Source organism: Neodiprion fabricii, chromosome 3 (assembly GCF_021155785.1).
Source record: "Neodiprion fabricii isolate iyNeoFabr1 chromosome 3, iyNeoFabr1.1, whole genome shotgun sequence".
Lineage (NCBI taxonomy): Eukaryota > Metazoa > Arthropoda > Insecta > Hymenoptera > Diprionidae > Neodiprion > Neodiprion fabricii.
Window position 1 is genome coordinate 20,621,000 of NC_060241.1, and position 19,487 is coordinate 20,640,486.

General features: G+C 38.4%; 1 protein-coding gene across 1 annotated transcript in view; it reads left to right on the forward strand.

Moving 5' to 3' along the window:
- The first annotated feature begins 275 nt into the window (after positions 1 to 275).
- LOC124178916 (protein tincar) overlaps positions 276 to 19,487 on the forward strand; it is a 118,357-nt gene continuing 99,145 nt past the window's right edge. The window contains exon 1 of the mRNA XM_046562716.1: positions 276 to 1,227. The gene's annotated coding sequence lies outside the window, so the exon portion shown is untranslated. The remainder of the gene's footprint in view (positions 1,228 to 19,487) is intronic.

The window sequence follows — 19,487 nt, forward strand, 5'->3', positions numbered from 1 at the left end:
AAACGCATCACGGCCAGCCGATTCTCGCCTGTTTCTTCCCTTATTCATATTCCTCCCTTGCGTGTGTTCTTCCTCTCACCAGGAAGTGAGAACCGGCTCGGTCGAAGGTGCGGGGTGGATATCCGGGGGTGGTTCGAACCTTGAACGAGAACCACTGGGACGGTTGGCTGTGTGCGCAATGCGCGGGCATCGGTAAGATCCTTGGCGCGATGTGCGTTCACATCAGCGACTGCGCGTCGATGGCCGGCGTTCCTGTTCCTCGTTCAGAGCGAGCGTGGACGCCGCACGGAGAACATCGCGGTGTCGCTTATCGTCGCGCGAAAGCTTCCTGCATCCGGCATTGGTGGAGCAAACGCATAGTTATGTCGGACGAGTAGGCGAAGGAACGCAACGGTGGCGATGAAAAATCGGGAAATTGTCTCGGTGGTAAAGGTGCGATTTGGTGAGACGTTGTCGGTTTGTAAAATTTAATCCTTCTCGGTGGTGAATTTTTGAAAAACGTTCGACGGTGCGTTTATCCTATATGTGATGGTGTACAAAGACACGGGGTAACTCGCAATTTGTCTACGATTCAACGCTTGTCTGCTAACGTGTGCGTGAGAATGGTGGTAGGGAAAATAAATACTAGTGATCGTCGGTTTTGTTGTTACGGAAAGTGGCGATGACTGTGGACGAGGCGTTGGGTAATTAAACTTAAATTTCAGTCAAGTGCGGTGTCGTCTCATCCTCTGATTGTCAGTGATAATCTCGTGTAAATCGAGGGAGGTAAGAGCGAGGAACGCAATAATTTCGTGCGGTGTTGGCTGAGTTGTGTTGTGTTGATTCTGCGAATCGATGACCTCTCAAAGTCTGTTTTGAATAATGCGAAGCAAACCATTCTTCGAGTGTACGTAATAAACACGTGTGTAGGACCTGCGCAAGGTGTGTTCGCGTGTGCGTGCAAGTCGCTGTTCAATCGTAATTAAATTCATTGGTTTCAACAATATTGGTTTCAATCGGTGATCGCGGTGATTTTCACGTATCGAACAACGTTCTTCGTCACGATCGGACCCGACTTTACCTGAAGGTACTTCACGCGTATCATTCAACCGCGTGAACGTAGCAATTGTACGGTGGAACTTGTTCGTCAATTGTTTGATCGGTTCGGGTGGCTGTCTTCTCTTCGTCAGCAATCTGCTCGACCTGAGAAAAGGGATCGCGGAAACGTTTTCAACCGACGGATATACGGTAAGCCCTCTATACTTAATCCCTTGACGTATATTTTCCGTGAAATCAAACCAGACGTATTCAATTTTTGAGACAATTATGGAACGAACGATGAAGAAAAATGGTTACGTTCGTAATTCAAATTTCCTACGTATGCTCTTATAACTTTTTCACGCTTCTGCGGCACTGCGAATGAGTCATTTTTAAATGTTAAAATTTTAGGTTTCTTCTCCTAAACATATGAGTCTAAGGTCACTGTGTAAGATGTATAACTTTTTTTTTAATTTGGATGAGCTACATCATTCTAGGGAGTCTAGTTATCTTCGCATGAATTTCCTCTTCTTTTATCGAAAGTTTATGAATATGGGGGAACGTGGGGTACGACGGACCCCATATAAGAAATGATTGAAAAAAAAACTCATTCTCACTGAGAAAAATTTCATTTGTTACAGTAGTTAGAAAAATTCGGTAAAACAGGCATCGTGTTAAAAACTGTTTGAATATGGTTGGAATTACGAAAAACGAGGTACGCGTAATCATTTTGCGCTTTTATGGATCATTTTTTGGTAATTGCAACGCAAAATCAGTTTCTGAGATTTACTCTACTTTTTTAGTTAAACAAGGCTTTAACGTTAATTTATCGTTGCATTTATACCTAGAACTATGTTTTTCGATTGAAGTAAAAAATGAAAATAGTTAAGGACTGAGCGGTAACAGGAACTAAAAATTTCTCTCAGTGCTAAAAGATTAGATCATATTAAGTAAACCTCTAATATTACCTCAATATTTTGAAAAATTAATTTTCTTTATCAACATTCATTTGGGGTCCGTCGTGCCCCACGTTCCTCTATAGCAATGCCTAAAAGAGACCTGAGTGAAGAAACAAACTTGAGGATGAATAGGATCCATGTACTTTTTTGATTCAAGAGTTAGAATAATTTTCCAGCAATGTTATTTGCGACAATGATAGTGAACTCGAATGAAACAACATCGAGTGTAATTTTTTACGAACATCTGTTGTTCATACCTGCGTAAATCTATTTTCATCCACTCTAGAGATAACAGTTGACGAAAGAAAATTTCATGTAACCTCTAGAGATCTCTTTGGCGTACAAAATGAGCCTGAAACATTGGAGTTCGATCATTTCAAGCGTGCTATTTACAAAACATCTTCTTACGTTGCTGACATCTTGACTTGTGTTGTTCGAATTTGTTTCTATTCATTTCCATTACACAGAAGAGATGCTGTCTTATTCGCCTTCCCTATCACGTGTGCAAAAGATTTGTTGAACAGTTTTTTCTCTTTTCGTAACTTTTGATTCACACTGTGGCATTTCTCATTCGTACACAAGTTGCTCCGAGATCAAAAGTGGTTTCACTTGTACAACATTGTTGTCAAAAAAATGTCCGAACAATAAATATTATTTTAGATTTGAAAATAACAATGTCCAACGTTCAAAACTAATCATCAGTTTTTTGGGGTCGAAAGGTAGACACGTGTGGTGTGAAAGACCTTTGCAATCTGAAGACAACGCGATAAATTTTTAGAATTTTAATTATTCATCACTGGTTTACGAATGAATTATCGATTATTGATACGGCACAGTGTTCAAAATTCACGAATTTACTACATCCATATTTTTTTATCGAAATACCCGATGGTTCGTAAAAGTTTTTTAATGTACAACTTCAGCTTCTGAAGTACATAACTTCCGAAATAAATTAGTATACCGACAATACTATTCCGAATGCACAGTGAGCATGGATGATTTATAGCATAGTCGTTGTTATGCATCGTATGGCATACGTACCTAATGGATTTAGACGATCTGAAACTGATAAGATCCGCCCGTAAATAACAGTTTATCTTTACGCTAAGGGTTAGCCCAACCATGCGGCTGCACAATTTATATATTACGGATAAAGGTGCTTACGTGTTATATCATATAATTTAAGGATATCCAACTGACCGTGGACTAACCAAGCTTCCGAGATACGAACCTTTTATAGACACTTAAACACGTTCGGGGACTGGTTGTGCCTCCAAACGTACACACACAATAACGAAGTAAATCAATTCTTGGATTTTATTACCGGGCCACGGAGCCACTATTCTCAAGTGTTCAAAACTAAACGCCTCACAAACCCCGGGCCTAATCCTTCAAGGGCGAGAAACAAGCGTTCTGCACGATTGCCTTAACCGTCGCACATGCATTCTTGACGACTTGTCATTCTTATCATTCGACTGCAGTTCGTAAATTATCAACAAAATCAATCATAAGCTTTTAAACCTTTCATTACTGAATATAGAGAACTACTATCACGCTATGGGGGTGTCACAGGTATCTTATGTGCATACCTACCCGAAGCTTGGATCGATCAAGCTTGATGGAAAAGCCTTTCGATCAGAAATGAATAGCTTTGTTAAAAAATTAGTTACGATCACACCATTTCGTGCTGTCGAATGGCTAACTGGATTTCATTCAACCCTCATAAACGTACTGTTTCAATTCGATATCGTTGGCGACTGGAACACGTATCGGCGTTGATGAATCGAAACTTGATTTTCATGCGTGGTATTTGAAAGATACTTTAATGATAATCGCGAAGATGAAACGAGTTGACGATGCATGTTTATAACGTAGACTACGTATTATGCTGAAAGTGACGATGTGAAGAAAAGAAGAGGATGAAAATCTAAACTTCATATTTGGAAATCGTCACATGTTTTTGAACTTGAGGTCAGGAACCATTTTTGTGCGTCTATGAACAGTATTTAAAAGAAAAGATTCACAAATCCGGGGAAAAAAGCCTTACGCCGTTTGAATTATTCTACAAACATTTGATAACGAATTGTTCGTAAAGTTAACCGAAATACATTTAACAAAACTGTCGCTTTAATACTTGGGAATCATTACCAGTTACTGTTGCAACGTTTACGCCTTGGATTTGAAACAAACCATTCGCAAATGATTGATACATTCGTATGATTGTTTACAATTGTACCAGAAACAGAAATGAATATAGTATGAGACACGGCTGCTTCCTCGAAGATGACATTCAATACCGTATAAATTTTTATGGTTTATTACTGCACGTCTGGTGATGTGGTCTGTTACCGTATAGGATTGATTACAATTTTTAGTCTTTACTACACGCCTTAGAAATTCTATCAAGCTTCTTCTGAAACGGTTCTGAAAAAATGCACAAATTTTCTGAATCATCTGCGAGATTTGAGTCGGTAACGTTATCGTAACTAAATATTGGAAAGAAATTTATTTATTTCCAATTTTTAATCCCTTTGCAGAAACTTAGATTTACAAACACGAGTGTGTCTTGTTTTATAACGATTTGCTGGATTACAAATAAGTCTAAAGTCGCGAAATAACGGTTCTTCCGCAAAATTAATCGTTACATCAACGTTACTGTAACTTTGGTTTACTAATTACCGAGTCAAGACGGTGATTGTCACTAAAACGGTTTGTCCGCGATCAATCGTTCCAAGTCTGTCGTCACAAGATCATCGCACAACTGAGAACTAAATCTATAGTAACCTTTAGTCATAACCGATGTGGAAAAATTCTAACAGAGCAAAGCAAGATCGCTGCAGTAAGCGTATGGCGTTACTACACATGTGCTGTTTATCGATTTCCTCGAAGCTTACCGGATACTGTAATACAGAAAGCATCACACACCGTCACGATACCTAAATCGGTGACGCGACGATGAATTACACACCGACAAAGGTCACTCGAGCCAATGGAATAAAGAAGTTGAAACAGCACCGCTTTGTGCATTAATTAAATGACACATTCGGCCATCGCGCATCGCCTCGTTGCTTCTAACAATACAACTACTGTCTCCGGTTCCAATATCGTGACTAATACAGCAAATAGTCTTCTATGTACCGGTAGTTGAGATACCGAGAAAAGTTATCTCCACATGCTACGCGGTCATATCTACGGTACACGAAGCTGATTCCGTAATCAAACGTTTCTCGTAAATGAAGAATACTCTTGAATTTTCGGTGGAATATTAACCGTCGAAGCATTCTCGAACACATCTGTTTGACGATGCTTAGAACGCGGTCGTGAATAATATCTCGATGAGCAATTTCAAACGGCGCGTGACTTGGAATCTGAGACACTGCGGTACGATAAAGGTTATTTCTTTTTTTACCCCCTCTTTTCGATACGATGTACGAGATTGGATTTTTCACGCTGCATGGCTATGTAACTAAACGGTAAATGCCCGTTTCTCACTTTGAAAGTCGGCGTGTCGCCGTTTCCGGCAATATTGATCGAGATGGACGCGTCGATAAAGACACGAACGGGGATGATCCGTGAAGGCATGGCTTTGATATTGAATTAAACGTCGCCGATGCTAGTCCGTCACTGTCATTTCGTTGAACATATTCTTTGGCGTTTATTTTTACTTTTGTTTTAATGTAATTATGGCTGTTGGTACGGAAAGGGGGTGTAACGTTCTATTTTGAAGTAGAATATGCGGTTACAAGAGAATTAACGTAAGTGTTATTAATATACTGTTCTAAATGCAAATATCGTTGTAAATATGCCTCGGTGGAATTAATTGAACGCCTTGAAGGTAAAATGTAAATTTGCAGTAGAACCTGCAGCGAGTTATTCCTTTATATACTATGTCAGGGGACTTCGCCCCTGGCTTGAAACGTATTGAACAATCCGTAAAAGCACGTCTCACCCTTTTTCATTACATCGGAAGTGAAATTTCGAAAAATGCAGAAATTAGTTTTTAGCTATTTGAAGATAGAAGAAAAAACTAAGACGACGTCTCATAGAAACCGAGAAATATTACACGTTTCATTCACTTTCAATCCCCTTTATACGAGTCGAATTTCGAAATATCTCTTCTTAGTGATTTCTTCTTAACAAATTTCGTGTTTCTAAGGTCAGGGATTTGGGTTAGGCGTTGAAACGTTACCCGGGACATCTTTTTCCACGCATAAATGTTGAGAGAAGAAAAAAAATATGTCACAATTATGAGTATAAAAATATTTTACGGATAGAATAAAGATTGTAAATTTGATTAATTCGATTGAAATCACAGGGAAGAAATGATTTGTCATATTCTTCAATTTCGACAAGAGTGACGTGGACAAAATTGTAAAACTGATGTAGACTCGATACTACAAAAAAGATATCAAACAAATAATACTTACCTGTTATGGAACCGATTACTGCATTCGATATTTAAAGTTTTCGCGTAAATTTCTAGCCTGTAGTATAGAACAATTTTACCGGAATGAGGCAATCGTCGGATGGGTGGATCACATTTGTTGTACTCTCGAAATGATTAGTTACGCCCGAAATAATCACCGTATAACGAATGAATGAAACGGTGCGATAACCGCTCACGTAAATTCATCTCGGAATAATTTACGTGCATCTGCGTAGTTGTACGACAATTGTGACGGAACGTCGCACGTGCGAGTTTTAAACAAATTCACGTAACTCAAAGCCAAAACTTGCTACACGTTGATCAAGCTGCGAAAGTTGAATAAATTGGGAGATTGGACCTTAAAATTTTGACGACATATTCTCCTTTTCAGGCTTGTTTAATAATTTTCAAACATTTCACGAAATGTTTTCGATCGACTTGCTGAGATGCTAAATCACCGCGCCAGTTCAAAATTATCAAATTGATGTAACGTCAATTTTTTGGGAAGAGTCATGCGCACGTGGCTGTACAGAAGCGAAGGTTTGTTTAACATCCAAAATTTATGTAAATAAAATGGATTAAACATTCAAACTTCGATAAATACCGTGTAACAATAACTCGGAAAGATGAAATAATAATGGAGTCCGGAGTTTATTTGATTCGAAAATGTTCAGGGTAATAGCGTTAAAATTTTCGCGATCGTTATGTTCAATTATAAAAAGAGATAAAATCTTTTTCACAACCACACTCAATACACGTATGCACACCTTGTAAACGAATTGAAAGAGAAAGTCCCTACGGGGTGTTTTTCCGAATCAACGTTAGCGTGTGTAATCCCTGTTATAAGGTCATGGCAATTTACATTATATCCCCCATCCCGAGGCTCTCCCTCAAATATACGAGCAAAATACAACAATCGTGCAGCAATCATTTTTTTTGCAACGCCGCACGACATTCCCAATGTAAATACAGCAGCTTAATCTCTCGTTACGATTGCTCATAAATTGCCTGTGCCATTTCCCACGCCCACCCTTCACCCCTGCATTAACACATGCGTGACTAACCAGTAACACACATAAACACACACACACACACGAACACGGAGAAGGATTTTAAATTAAAATTTAAAAGACCCAACGAAAATGGCTGACAATCATCGAAACTTGACACTTTTGACAAACACGCCATTTTTTCTTTTCAATATTTTTTTAGTTAGAATTCGTTTTTTTTTTTTATTCCTTTTACAAGCAACAGCTACATTCTAGGAAACTTATTATATGATCAAGTCTATTTCGACGATGATTATCGCAATATTTATACGAAAATAATGTTCAATTATTGTAGTAATCTAGTAGAAACATTCTAAACGTGATGAAATTTTTTTTTTTTCTCTGTTACTACTACCTTTTTATCGACCTGCAGCCTGAACGTTTCGATCGCAATATGCTGACACGCTAAAATGCAATATTGCCTCGTATTGCTATTTGTCAAACAACCTACCTAGTAGCGAAATAGATTTTAAAATCATAAAAAATTTTCGTACATTTGTGAATAAAATGGAAAAAAAAATTTTATGTACTTTGTATAAAACGAATGACACGTGACGATGATCATCGTGTGACGAAACTTCATCGAATAATCGAGACGTTGCGTTGTAAGAAACGATACTGTTTTTTGAACCTTATCTTTCACCCGCATTCCATAGGGGAAAAAGTACTTGAGACGCCTCGGATATATATATATATATATATATATATATATATATATATATATATATATATATATATATATATATATATATATATATATATATATATATATATATATATATATATATATATATATATATATATATATTCATTCAAGCTCTGGTGACGTCAACACTTCTTGACTTCTATCGCTGCAATGGTATTGAATTATCTCGATAATGATGCTTCTGTAACTGAGCTTATGGAGGCGAGACCGAACCGCTTCTCTGAACTCGCACTCTCTCTCTTTCTCTCTCTCTCTCTTTCCCTTTTTTTATATCTTTCTCCCCGTTGCGCAATTCCGACGACTCTTGTTACTATGTTCTCATTAGGATTGATCGGATTAAAAAAAGACGAGGAAAGGTCTGAAGAAATTATTACCTACAAGCAGCAAGTGCGGATCGCTGGTCGAGCGATTAATTACAGCATGCATCTTGTTCAACGAAGCTTGAAACAGTTTGACGTAAAAGAGATACGAGTGTACAGCCGCGCTTGAAAAGATCTATAATTTATATGCATGTTGGTGAAAATAAATCTCGTATCTTCTTTAAAATCACTTGTAGAAGGTACTGTGTGTAAGTTGCCCATGTAGAATTGTCGGGAAGATTTCTTAGCGAAACTTTTTAATAATTTTTCTTACCATCAGTCACGCGTAAATGGTAAGGTGATATTTATAACGAACAATTGACAATTTTTTGAAAAGAAAACCAATTTTTTTTAATCTTTGCTACAAAAATTCTTCCAGGTTTATTGAAATTTATATCGCATCGTCACTCACTGGTGTGTAATTTTCAGGGCGGCCAACCGTCAATAATCTGGAATTTATACACGACAGATCGCTGCGATGTATTCAACCCCAAATACTTCGAAAGTTTGGTTCGACTTAACTATTCATGATTCGTCGTTACTGAATATTCTTAATGACCAATAATCATGCATAATAAATGGTGTAAGCCTGAGAGTCAAAACGAATCGTCAGAGTATTTGAGGTTAGATACATCGAGACGATCCGTCATGTATAAGTGTCAGATTTTTGACGTTTTGGCCGCCGTGAGATATGAAAATGTATTAGTGGACAACGTACACCAATTTGAATGATTTTCAAACCCAGAAGAATGGGTATCGCAAAAATTTAACCGATACTTGAAACACTTCCTTAGAATTAAATGGACCTCGTACGGGTTTGCACTCCAGTGTGTCGAGTAAGGGTTGAAAAACGCATTACAAAAATCAAGAGAGGGGGCAAAATAAGAGTTTCGATACATTGGTATTAATTTTCATTTTGAAAAACAACCTAATGGTCGACCAGCGTTGAAACTGATTCGTCAGACTTGTCTTGAAACACGCGTCGGACTTCCAGTTCGAAATAATGACTTTGAACGTAGAATTATTTAAAATGATCCGACGTTTGAAAGTTTTTCAATTATCATCTTCGGCAGAGTCGTTAACGATTCTTTCACTTTATTTTATCCGCTTTACGCTATTTCGCCAGGGAATATAATCGGCCACCAGCTACGTATTGTTTGAGGAAAGGTCAGAGACTCCTCGTGAATACAATCGGCTTTCCAATCACAAACACGCCCACCTTCACCTCTCTCTGCTCACCCCGCGCCACTGTTGCAAATTTATACATACATGCATGCCCTTCCAGCACACCTCTTCGCACTGCACGGGATAATCTCAAGTCGGCATGCGGAACGTAGCATCGTTGACGTTGAGAGAATCTCCTTCAGAATTTACCTCGGCGAGTGGTTTGGAGGAATATTACTATTTTATTTAAATTTTTTGTCGTTCGGCAATCTTCAAGTTCGGTTGTATTTAGATATCGCGTACACCGATGACGGTTAAAAATATCGAGTGCTGATTATCGAGATAACAAGGATAACAGAGAGCTTGCGAACTTTACAATATGATTTCAAATAACGCAATTAATGATTATATGATTACCGGATCGTAATTCGTTCTCTATTTCCGTATCAGCGCACGGTCGAGGCAAATGTTATTGCTGTAGGTATGAATAATTCTTTTCGCATCAGAGCCGCGTAATTATAGTAATAACAGCTGACGACGAGATGATCGTGTACCTCAATCATTTTCGTGCAGCTGATCTCAGCGCTCGTCTTCGGACATAAAGCTTTGTAAAGAACAAAGAAACAAAGAACATTCGATCGGGATGATGCAGTCGAGCCGATATTGCGGTAGTCGGGGAATAAACGTTGGGCAGCCGCATTTCGGCGGAGCAAATAACACAAAAGGGACGAGAATTAATCGTAGTTACAGCGGGCCAGAATTAAAGACCACACGACTTGATCAATCCTTCCGAAATCCGTCGTTTCAACGTTTTCGGGTTTCTGAAATCGAATATGACGTGTGCACTTCGAATTTAGAAATCGGAGATCTAATTCGTTGACGATTGAAACAAACGGTTTATTTGGTTAGGATTTAAACCTGTAATATCGATTATATATACTGGGAGAATAAAACGAAGTACTCGTAATTTCCAAACGCGACGTGAACTTCAATAATCGATGAAAAGAAATTAGGGTTACGCATGGCTAATATTCCTGAACGAAAACAATCGCAGACGCTACAGGAAACATTTACATTCACATTTCAAAGCGGGAAGTATTGGGGCGTTTTTTTAAAACTTGAAAAAATGCATTGACTCGCAATTATCACGTATAAACGTCGTATTTAATCGTGTTGCGAGTGCGGAAAGTAGGCTGTTACCGCACTTGTAACACAATATGTGTATAACCTAAAAATGATTTTCCGTGCTTCGAAAATTTGTCATCTTGATATTCCTCCATTTAAGCATCTGAGAATTCGTACGAACGTTCGAGTCTTGTTTCAAGTGGAATTGAAGAAAAATAATGTACGGTAATGTTCATTAATGGCTTAACCTTTCGGCTAACTTGTTTTCGGTCCGAAACAAAATGCGAGTTCGATTCCGTACGAATTATGTTACAATGACTGGCTATGAAGCTGACGCGACTGAATTGGATGCATTGTCTCATAATTTGTATAGAATCGTCGTTGTCGCACAATTTGTATAGAATCGAACCTGCATTTTGTTTCTGATCGAAAACAAGTTAGCCGAAAGGTTGAGGCATTAACGAATATTACTCTACCAGGCGTAACTTTACTCACAACAAATTTAATGTTCCGAAAATCATTGAGGAAAACAGATTCTCTGTTAACCGGTTTTCATCCGAGGCGTATTGAACACAGCGTTGCATTGATTTGTTGAGATTGAGCAACCGCGTGCAGCATGCATAGGGCGAGAACCATCGGGTTATTTTCACATTTCTCGACACACCATGCGAGACTCCCATTTTCTAAATTTATACTTTGCCGCATCTAGTTAGTCGTTTTGCTCTATACCCTTCAACTCTATATCCGTAACACAGAGTAGCTTCAAGTTGGAGTTCACGTGCAGTGCAAGTCGCGTCAGGGTTAGATCGTAGGATTCCGAAAATCAGCTAGAGATCGAAAACTTTATCCGATAGATGGAATATCACGTTGTTTTCTGCATTTTTAGGTAGTCAAGATATTATATCAAGGCTAGCCGAAAGCGTAATTGGGCACGTAACCGAGTTCAGATTTGACGTGCTTCGGCTAGATTCTGTTTTTCTTTTATTGCGCCAATTGCGAAAAGCAATAAACATTTTAATCGGGGAGTAGAGAATCTCAGAGGATTTGGAATTAATTCCTCGAGCTTGATTAAAAATTCTTCTCCATAAACGTGGAATGCAAGAAATACTTTCAATGATACAACTGAGTTAGAGGTAACGAACCCGTTGGAGTTTCTGTACAATCTTTGTTTATTTGGTCAAAGTAACACAGGTATTATTACAGTTTTATGGTGTATTTAATATTGTAGAATTCAGGGATCTCATAAATTACAAGATAATATAATTATATTGGGGGGCCTATGTACGTTCTAAACTGTTCGGAAATAAATAATTTTTGTAGAATAAATCGTATTACAAACGCTGCCCATCCGCAAAAGGGTACGAAGAAACAGTCTGGATAACCAAAGTGCGAACAGATCTACTCTTCGAATTTAAAGAAACAGTCGGAATAAGCGGAGTACAAACTGAGCTGTTATATCAGGTGATTGCAAAGGTACATCACCTTAAAACGCCCCATTCTGTAAGGGTGTGTTTCTGGCACGCTACGGATCAACCTCAGTAATCGTAACAAAGACGTAAGCCTCTTAATTTCATCGACTACTGGAATCCGCAGCTGATCGATTACGATGTTAAATTCAACAGGTATAAATGACGCGGGAAACGAACGAGGAGTAATCAACGATGCAATTACCAGCTCGTGTGATGCCCGGCAGCCACTGAATTAAATATGAGTATATTCAAGCACTCGCCTGATGAAACTCACGTTATTTCTTTTCTTGACGGCCGCACGTTGAGCATACTTTCCTGATACGGGACAAATTGATTGCTCGTCGGTGGTTACGAACGAAAACTTGTACACCTAGGTACCTGCCTAGATTGAAAATCAACGCCAAAAGTCCTTTTACGGTGTGATCTTTTTAGCGAGAAAAATGAATTCGACACAATCGGAATCGAACGAGGAACACCAAAGTTTAATAATTTAGAACATACCATTTATAAAGACAATTTTCTCAAATTGTTTATGGCTCGGATTGTGTAACTCGAATTTGCTTAGATTAATTCCTGTCGCATTGAAGCGATATTGTTTCATCTGTATTCACTATCGGTGCCGCAAGTAAAATTGCTGAAAATGTTTCAAACGATTTCTTTGTTTTTTTTTTTTTTTTTAACTCGTTCATTCTTAACCGGAACTACACTAGTCATTGTGTGATCCAGATAAATTTAATTGTCAACTAGTTCACGGATAGTATAACTATTCCTTCTGATTATCCAGTCACAGTTCGGACAATATTCTTGTGATAGTTGAATTGAAAATGTACATGACTTGAAAAAAAACAAAACATACAGGTGTATTGTTAAAATAACTGAAAAATATAGCATTGACGACTAAAATTACTATAAATAGTTAATTGTACTATATTTGATTTTTCTAATTTCAACGATATTTGAAGCGCCATTGCAACGATACACTGAGAAAAATTCTTAGTTCCGGTTACCGCTCAGTCCTTAACTATTTTAATTTTTTTTACCACAATCGGAAAATATAGTTCTAGGTAGAAAGTGAAAATTAGTTTTCTAGCCGTTACCAAAGTCTAGTCTGGTATCCGTTACTGTTCTTTCTCATTACGATCGCTGTTACTATATTTTCTTGTAACTGTTGGAAATGGAAAACTTTTCCTTGAATAAAAAATCTCGCGTCACGCCGCTCTTGTACCTCGGAAACGATTTCTTTTTAATTTTTATCTTCCTATTTTCCATCGGCCGCGGTAGCGCGGAGAGGAGAGCCTTGGTGGTAATTTCGATATTCATGAGGTGAATTACGAGGCAAAGCGTGCTGAGATACGGTTATGCTTACACGCGTAGTTACGTCTTGGCCATGCCGTGCGTACCGGAGCGAAGGGGAAGGAAGCGATACGGCAACGGATAGCATACCTGAGAAGCAGGTGCTGTTCCTTCAGGTTCGACCACTTTTGTCTCTCCCACACTGTTTTTCACCCATCTACCGCCCGATTCTCTTCCACTCTGTTCAACCCTTTTCCATGGAAGTCATCCGGTCGTGATAAAGATCTTACCGTAGACGTGGTTCAATGTCGGTACATTTAATTGTCAATTTCTCCAAGCCCGGTGTGCGCGCGATACTAATTGACTCCGGAAACATCGTAACTGGTTATGCGAAGTGGATGTAAGAAGAAGAAAGTCAACCGTAGAGGACTGGTTAAATGTGTAACGCTGTAACGTAATCGAGTATATTTGACGTTTTCATTCTGCCAATTGCGAGAGAAATGTCAGTCGGAAATGAATTACATTTTGGACTTGGATTTTATACTTTCGAATTCAAACACTCGTTTCACAGCAAAGTATACATATTATGTTCGCGATCGCGAGTTCCTTAATACCATCGTCGACGTTCATTTTTCAATATATTTGATAAATATGAAGAAATCATGGCTTGCGGTTAGCTGTGCGCTCATTTTACTTCGAAACTTGGAAGAGATATTCGAAGTTGGTAACGCGACTTGAGAACCAATGCGCTTTGTCCTCCGACTCTTATCGCGACCGTTTTCTTTCCGATTTGTTTCCTGAGTCAAAGTTTACCGATTTACCGTCAATTTCCTGGTAGACTTGTAGACAAATCTAACAACAGTCGGAGTGCTTCTTACAAGCGTCGAGTCTGCGCCGTTAAGGATCGTAAGTTTCAACGTTTTACTCTGATTACTGGGTGTGCGTGGTTATTGGGTAAATGCATAATTTGGTACTTACCGATAAAGGAGGTCCCTTCGACGTATATCGAGGTAAATCGGTAATATTACCTACCTACCCACCTATAACCGATGCTGTATTCTACACGAATGCGTCACGTACGTGCACGAGATACTCGATTCCTATACAAACGAGCCTCTGCGAGATGAAAAACCGGTTCAAGATCTTGCCGAACCAGCTCCTTCGCGCGTGGCTTGCATTATAAACCCAGTTGCACCGCGCTGTTAATGCGGTGAAATATTTCAAGTCTTCGCTTTGCACCGCTCGTCTACATGTTTGAATGCATTATCATCTTCGATTTCCGCAATTAATCGCATCTGATTCGGCGTACACTATTTGTGTATTCGAGTTAGATTCGTCTACGTACGTATATTATTGTTGGCAGCCGAGGAAGAATGATCAGAAGTTGAAACTGAAATTGGTCGATTTTTTTTTATAACAAACATCAGGGTGTCGATGAGTATTTTCAACCATACCCCCAAAATCAATTTCAAATAATTCATAAACAATTACCTAATTTTTTCAAATTTTTATATCAACTCTAATTGGTGCCAACAACAGAGTGGATTTTACCGTTTAAAATACACCTGTTTTCGGACACGTTCTCGGTATATATTTGGTTATAATTAGATTATAATTAATTAGGATCCGAATTGAGATAAAAATCTGATCGAATTAGGCAGTTGTTTTTTAATCATTTGAAACTGATTCGAGGGGTATGCTTGAAAAACATTTGTCAACACCCTAATAAACGTACTGCATTTTCCCTTCACCCATTTATATATTATAGAAAATCTTCAAATTAATAATCATAGTAACTTGAAGATGATAATAATAACAATAATATTTTTTATTCTTCTTTTGAAATATTCCTTATTTTTTGGATTCTCTCTTCGATATGATCGTTGACATTTTCATAACTCGCCTTCTTCGCGCTGAGATTCCTGCAGACCAACGATGTGGAAGTCTGACAAATGCTGGCTTGGCCTTTTTCATCCGTCTCCGGCTGGCACAAAACCGAAGGAAAACACATAAAGGAACTTGGGTAACTTGTGTTACGGAACTTTTTTTTTTGTACATCTCGACGATTCATCGATTCATTTCTTCCTCGTGCCCACCATCGTCGTAATCCAGCTGCAGGCCACTCGAGAACCCGACGAAAGTATCGAACTTTTTTAACAACTGCGATTTTTATTCGAACCAACTTCCTCCCTCACCCTCATCATTCGCCTCGTTCTCTTCTTGTTACCCGCGTTTCTTCACCCTCCCTCAATTAAACGCTCTGTCGCACACATCGTCTCCCTGAATTCTTTTTTTACCGCTCCTTAAAATTACGACGCTGCAACTCCTTGATTCCTTCCCACCCTCTCCACAAATATCCACCGAAATAACGAACAGGCTTCTGATTGTTAAAGTCGAGCATGCGCGCTAAAGTATTCTTTCCTCTTCATTCCAATTTTGGCAAACTTCTACACTGAGAGAAATTTTTAGTTTCTGTTACCGCTCGGTCTTTAACAGTTTTCGGTTTTTACCACAATCGAAAAATATAGTTCTGAAAAATCCCGAATACGTATTTTAATGTCGTAAAGTTATATTTCAAAGTTCATTGAACTATCTCAAAGAATGCGAGGTTCCGAATTTCCAAAAAAATTTTAGCTCAGGCAATTTTCAAACCGGATCTGACATTTGTCTTTAGTCCGAAACGATTTTATACGCGGCCAAACGTGTCTTCAACGTAATTTGATATATTTTTATTTTCTCTCTTTTTCACTTCCTGTAAAAAAAGGTCGCGTCTTTTTAGAACAAATCCAGTTTATCGCCAGGGGAACGTGAAAATTGAAAATGGATAGGCGTAGGTGGCTCGACTTAAAATTTTGCAGTAATCTCGAACGTGATCAGTGATGCGGGACGGCAGATGGTCGGGAAGACAAAGTTGCAAGACGAGCAGCAACCGAGGTCTTGATTTTTCGAGTCGAGAATCACTGCGTGACACCTGCTCGCCCAAATGCAGACTGGGTTTCTCCTCCGTCATACTATACCTGTTATTCTCTTGTCCTTGGACCCGCTACCTGTTCTGACCGGACAGATGTTTCACCTCTTCAAGGGCCGTGTGATTTTTTATTTTCAAATAACATTTCCCGCTGATTTTTCTAAAGCTGCAGCTGCGATCCGCTGCTTAGGAATAAGGGATATTCCTCATATGCGTCCGCGAACAGACCAGAATGACAACTTGACAGATGCGATATCGAAAATATCGATGATTTGGTCTGACAAAAGTCGCAGCTCAAAACTCAATTCTGAAGTCATCGATGTGTTATCGAAAATTGATTGATATATCGAAAAAAGTACGTACTTTTTGTCGTGGTTCGCGAGTTTGGAACAGTTTGATTCGATATCGAGACGTGACTTCATATCTAGACCATCGTCTTTACACGAAAAGTCCTTTCGAAAGCAAATTACGCCAGGATTTGACTTATAGCCAACTAAATAATCGATAAAATATACACGTCCATGTTCTAAAGCAAATCGTTGTTTTTTTTTTTTTTTTGTTTTTTTTTTTTCTCACGTGTACCGCGTCTGGTTGAGTTTAATTTTTCAACCAATAGATGTGAACCAGAAATAAATCTTGATAAAGAATAAGCTTTATGTACAAAACCTGAAATTATCTCTAAATGAACAAATATGTACGTTAATGTTCATCAATGGATTCTCAGTGGCTCACTATTTTTCTTAAATCAAAAGTGGAACGAGTTTCCTTTCCAAGCAAATTTTCTTCGCCAACGACTAGTGACCCTAGTGACGCAATTGACAGAAGAAACAAACGATACGTTGATTATAGACGCGTAAAATTTGTGTGGATAGAAAACTCGTTTCAGTTTTGATTCCAAAAAAATAGCGAGCCACTGGGAACCCGTTAACAAGCTGCAAGCTTTTATTTCACAATTGACGGACTTGTTTCACTACGATAAATGGTAACGATTTTTCTTAGTAAGACAAGTGCTTAAATCGGAATTTTTTCTTCACCTGTAAAATCAGGTTTTCAAATAATTTCCACAAATCACGGTACGCGATTGAAGTCGCCGCACGCTCTTGAATCCGAACTATTCAACCAGCGACCGAAACTCTTGGATCCAAATACCCTCGGGAGAATTCACGGACTGTGAACCACAGATTATAGTGCGGAGAGATATTCCCGTTCGCATTACCGTAACTCGTTTTGGTATCAAACCAAGCTTAACCAACTAATAACTTAATTAACGACACGTGTAAATCGGTTTTTTCATACTTTAAACTTCAAAGAAACACGTTCCTCGATTCCAAAGGAAATTTCATTGATTACGTTAATCATTCATCCCTTCAATGTTCATATTTTCTTGTTTCTAATCCTTTTGATTGTAAGTCAAGTTTTTAAATACTTGATTGGAAAATTAGAAAACCTGCAATACTGCTATTTATTAAGTGTAATAAATGGCAGTACATTTTAGAATAATTTAATTTACAATATTCAGTGAATACCAATATGTAAAAAAAGGTGTTCTACTTGAATTGCAGAGAATAGCTTCTTGTTCGAAGTGACTCGTAATGAAACAACGACATCCAAACTTTTTCTTTCTAATTTCAGTAATTATTAAGAAGGTGCATTTACATGAAAGTTATCGCAGCTTCCTGCTTCCAAATATATATTAGTAAATAAATATTCAGTATTTCACTATTTTGTAATAAAATGAACTAAAATGTATTGATTTTAAATTCCGCAATCTCCTGAAGTGGATTGAGTCGATGAAAAATTGATTTACACAAGCAATGCTTAAAAAAAGTGGCAGTTTAATACGTTTCTCGCAGTAAATACATAATCCGTACATACAGTTGCGTAGTTAAACAGTTAATTAATGGTGTTTTTTGCTTTTCTGTTACAGGTAAGATTCAATACGTTTTACGTCTGATTACCAAGTGAAGCCCGATTAATGTGAGTAAGAATTGAAGGGTATTGTTAGCAATAAATATGCTCAAGATTACGTAAAATTCAGTACTGGAATATTGCTGTTATGATTTTCTGTCGCAAATTTCTTAACTCTAATGACGATAACACGCTGTAACGTTTCCAATTTTGCGATGCTTACGACTAATGAATTTTCACACTATACAACAGTTCGCATGGTCTCACGTTAATTATTGTACTATAAACGAATGAGACAAATTTTTGAAAAGCCCGAATCGCTTTTATTCAAACGTGCGATGTGAAAAGTAACAGAAGCGCCTGCCTCCGATGTGGAAGCTCTACTTTCAAATCAATCTTGATACTTTTCCGTAGCGTGTGAACCAAAAAAGTGCGCACATGGAATAAGATTTTCAGTATCGAACTTTTCAGAGAGTTCTTCTTCCAATTCGCCAACTTTTGAATCCTTACAACGTTTTTCCGTGACGGATACCCAGTTTTTTCCATTTACCGCTAACTCTATGGGAAGTCAAGGAGTCCAAGGGAGGCGAGACAAACGAAACAAGTAAATTTTCACCGAAATCATATTCCGAGCACGGGAACTTTTTTGTCGACCTCCTCGTCCTCCTCCTCGTCATCATCGCCATCTTCATTCTCATCATCATCATCGTCGTCATCGTCATTGTAATCATTGTTATTATTATAATTCTACCCGGGCTCCGTAGTGAAGTGCTTTCCAGAATTACTGGCCTGTTAAAATCCGGATTAAGGGGAATTTCCTCTCTTGACCGCCGACCAGGGGTGTGCGATATGTGAGGTTTGGCCGAAACCGAGAGGAACCCAATTAATCTAGGAAAATCTCGAGGCTCCAAGAGAACCGAGTTTCATCTCCCTCTCCCAATGTACGGGGTTACCCTATTACTGGGTAATTCGAGCATGCAGATATATAGGGTATTCTATGCCAAATGAAACAACTTAGATCCTCACCTATTTCTAATTTTGTTG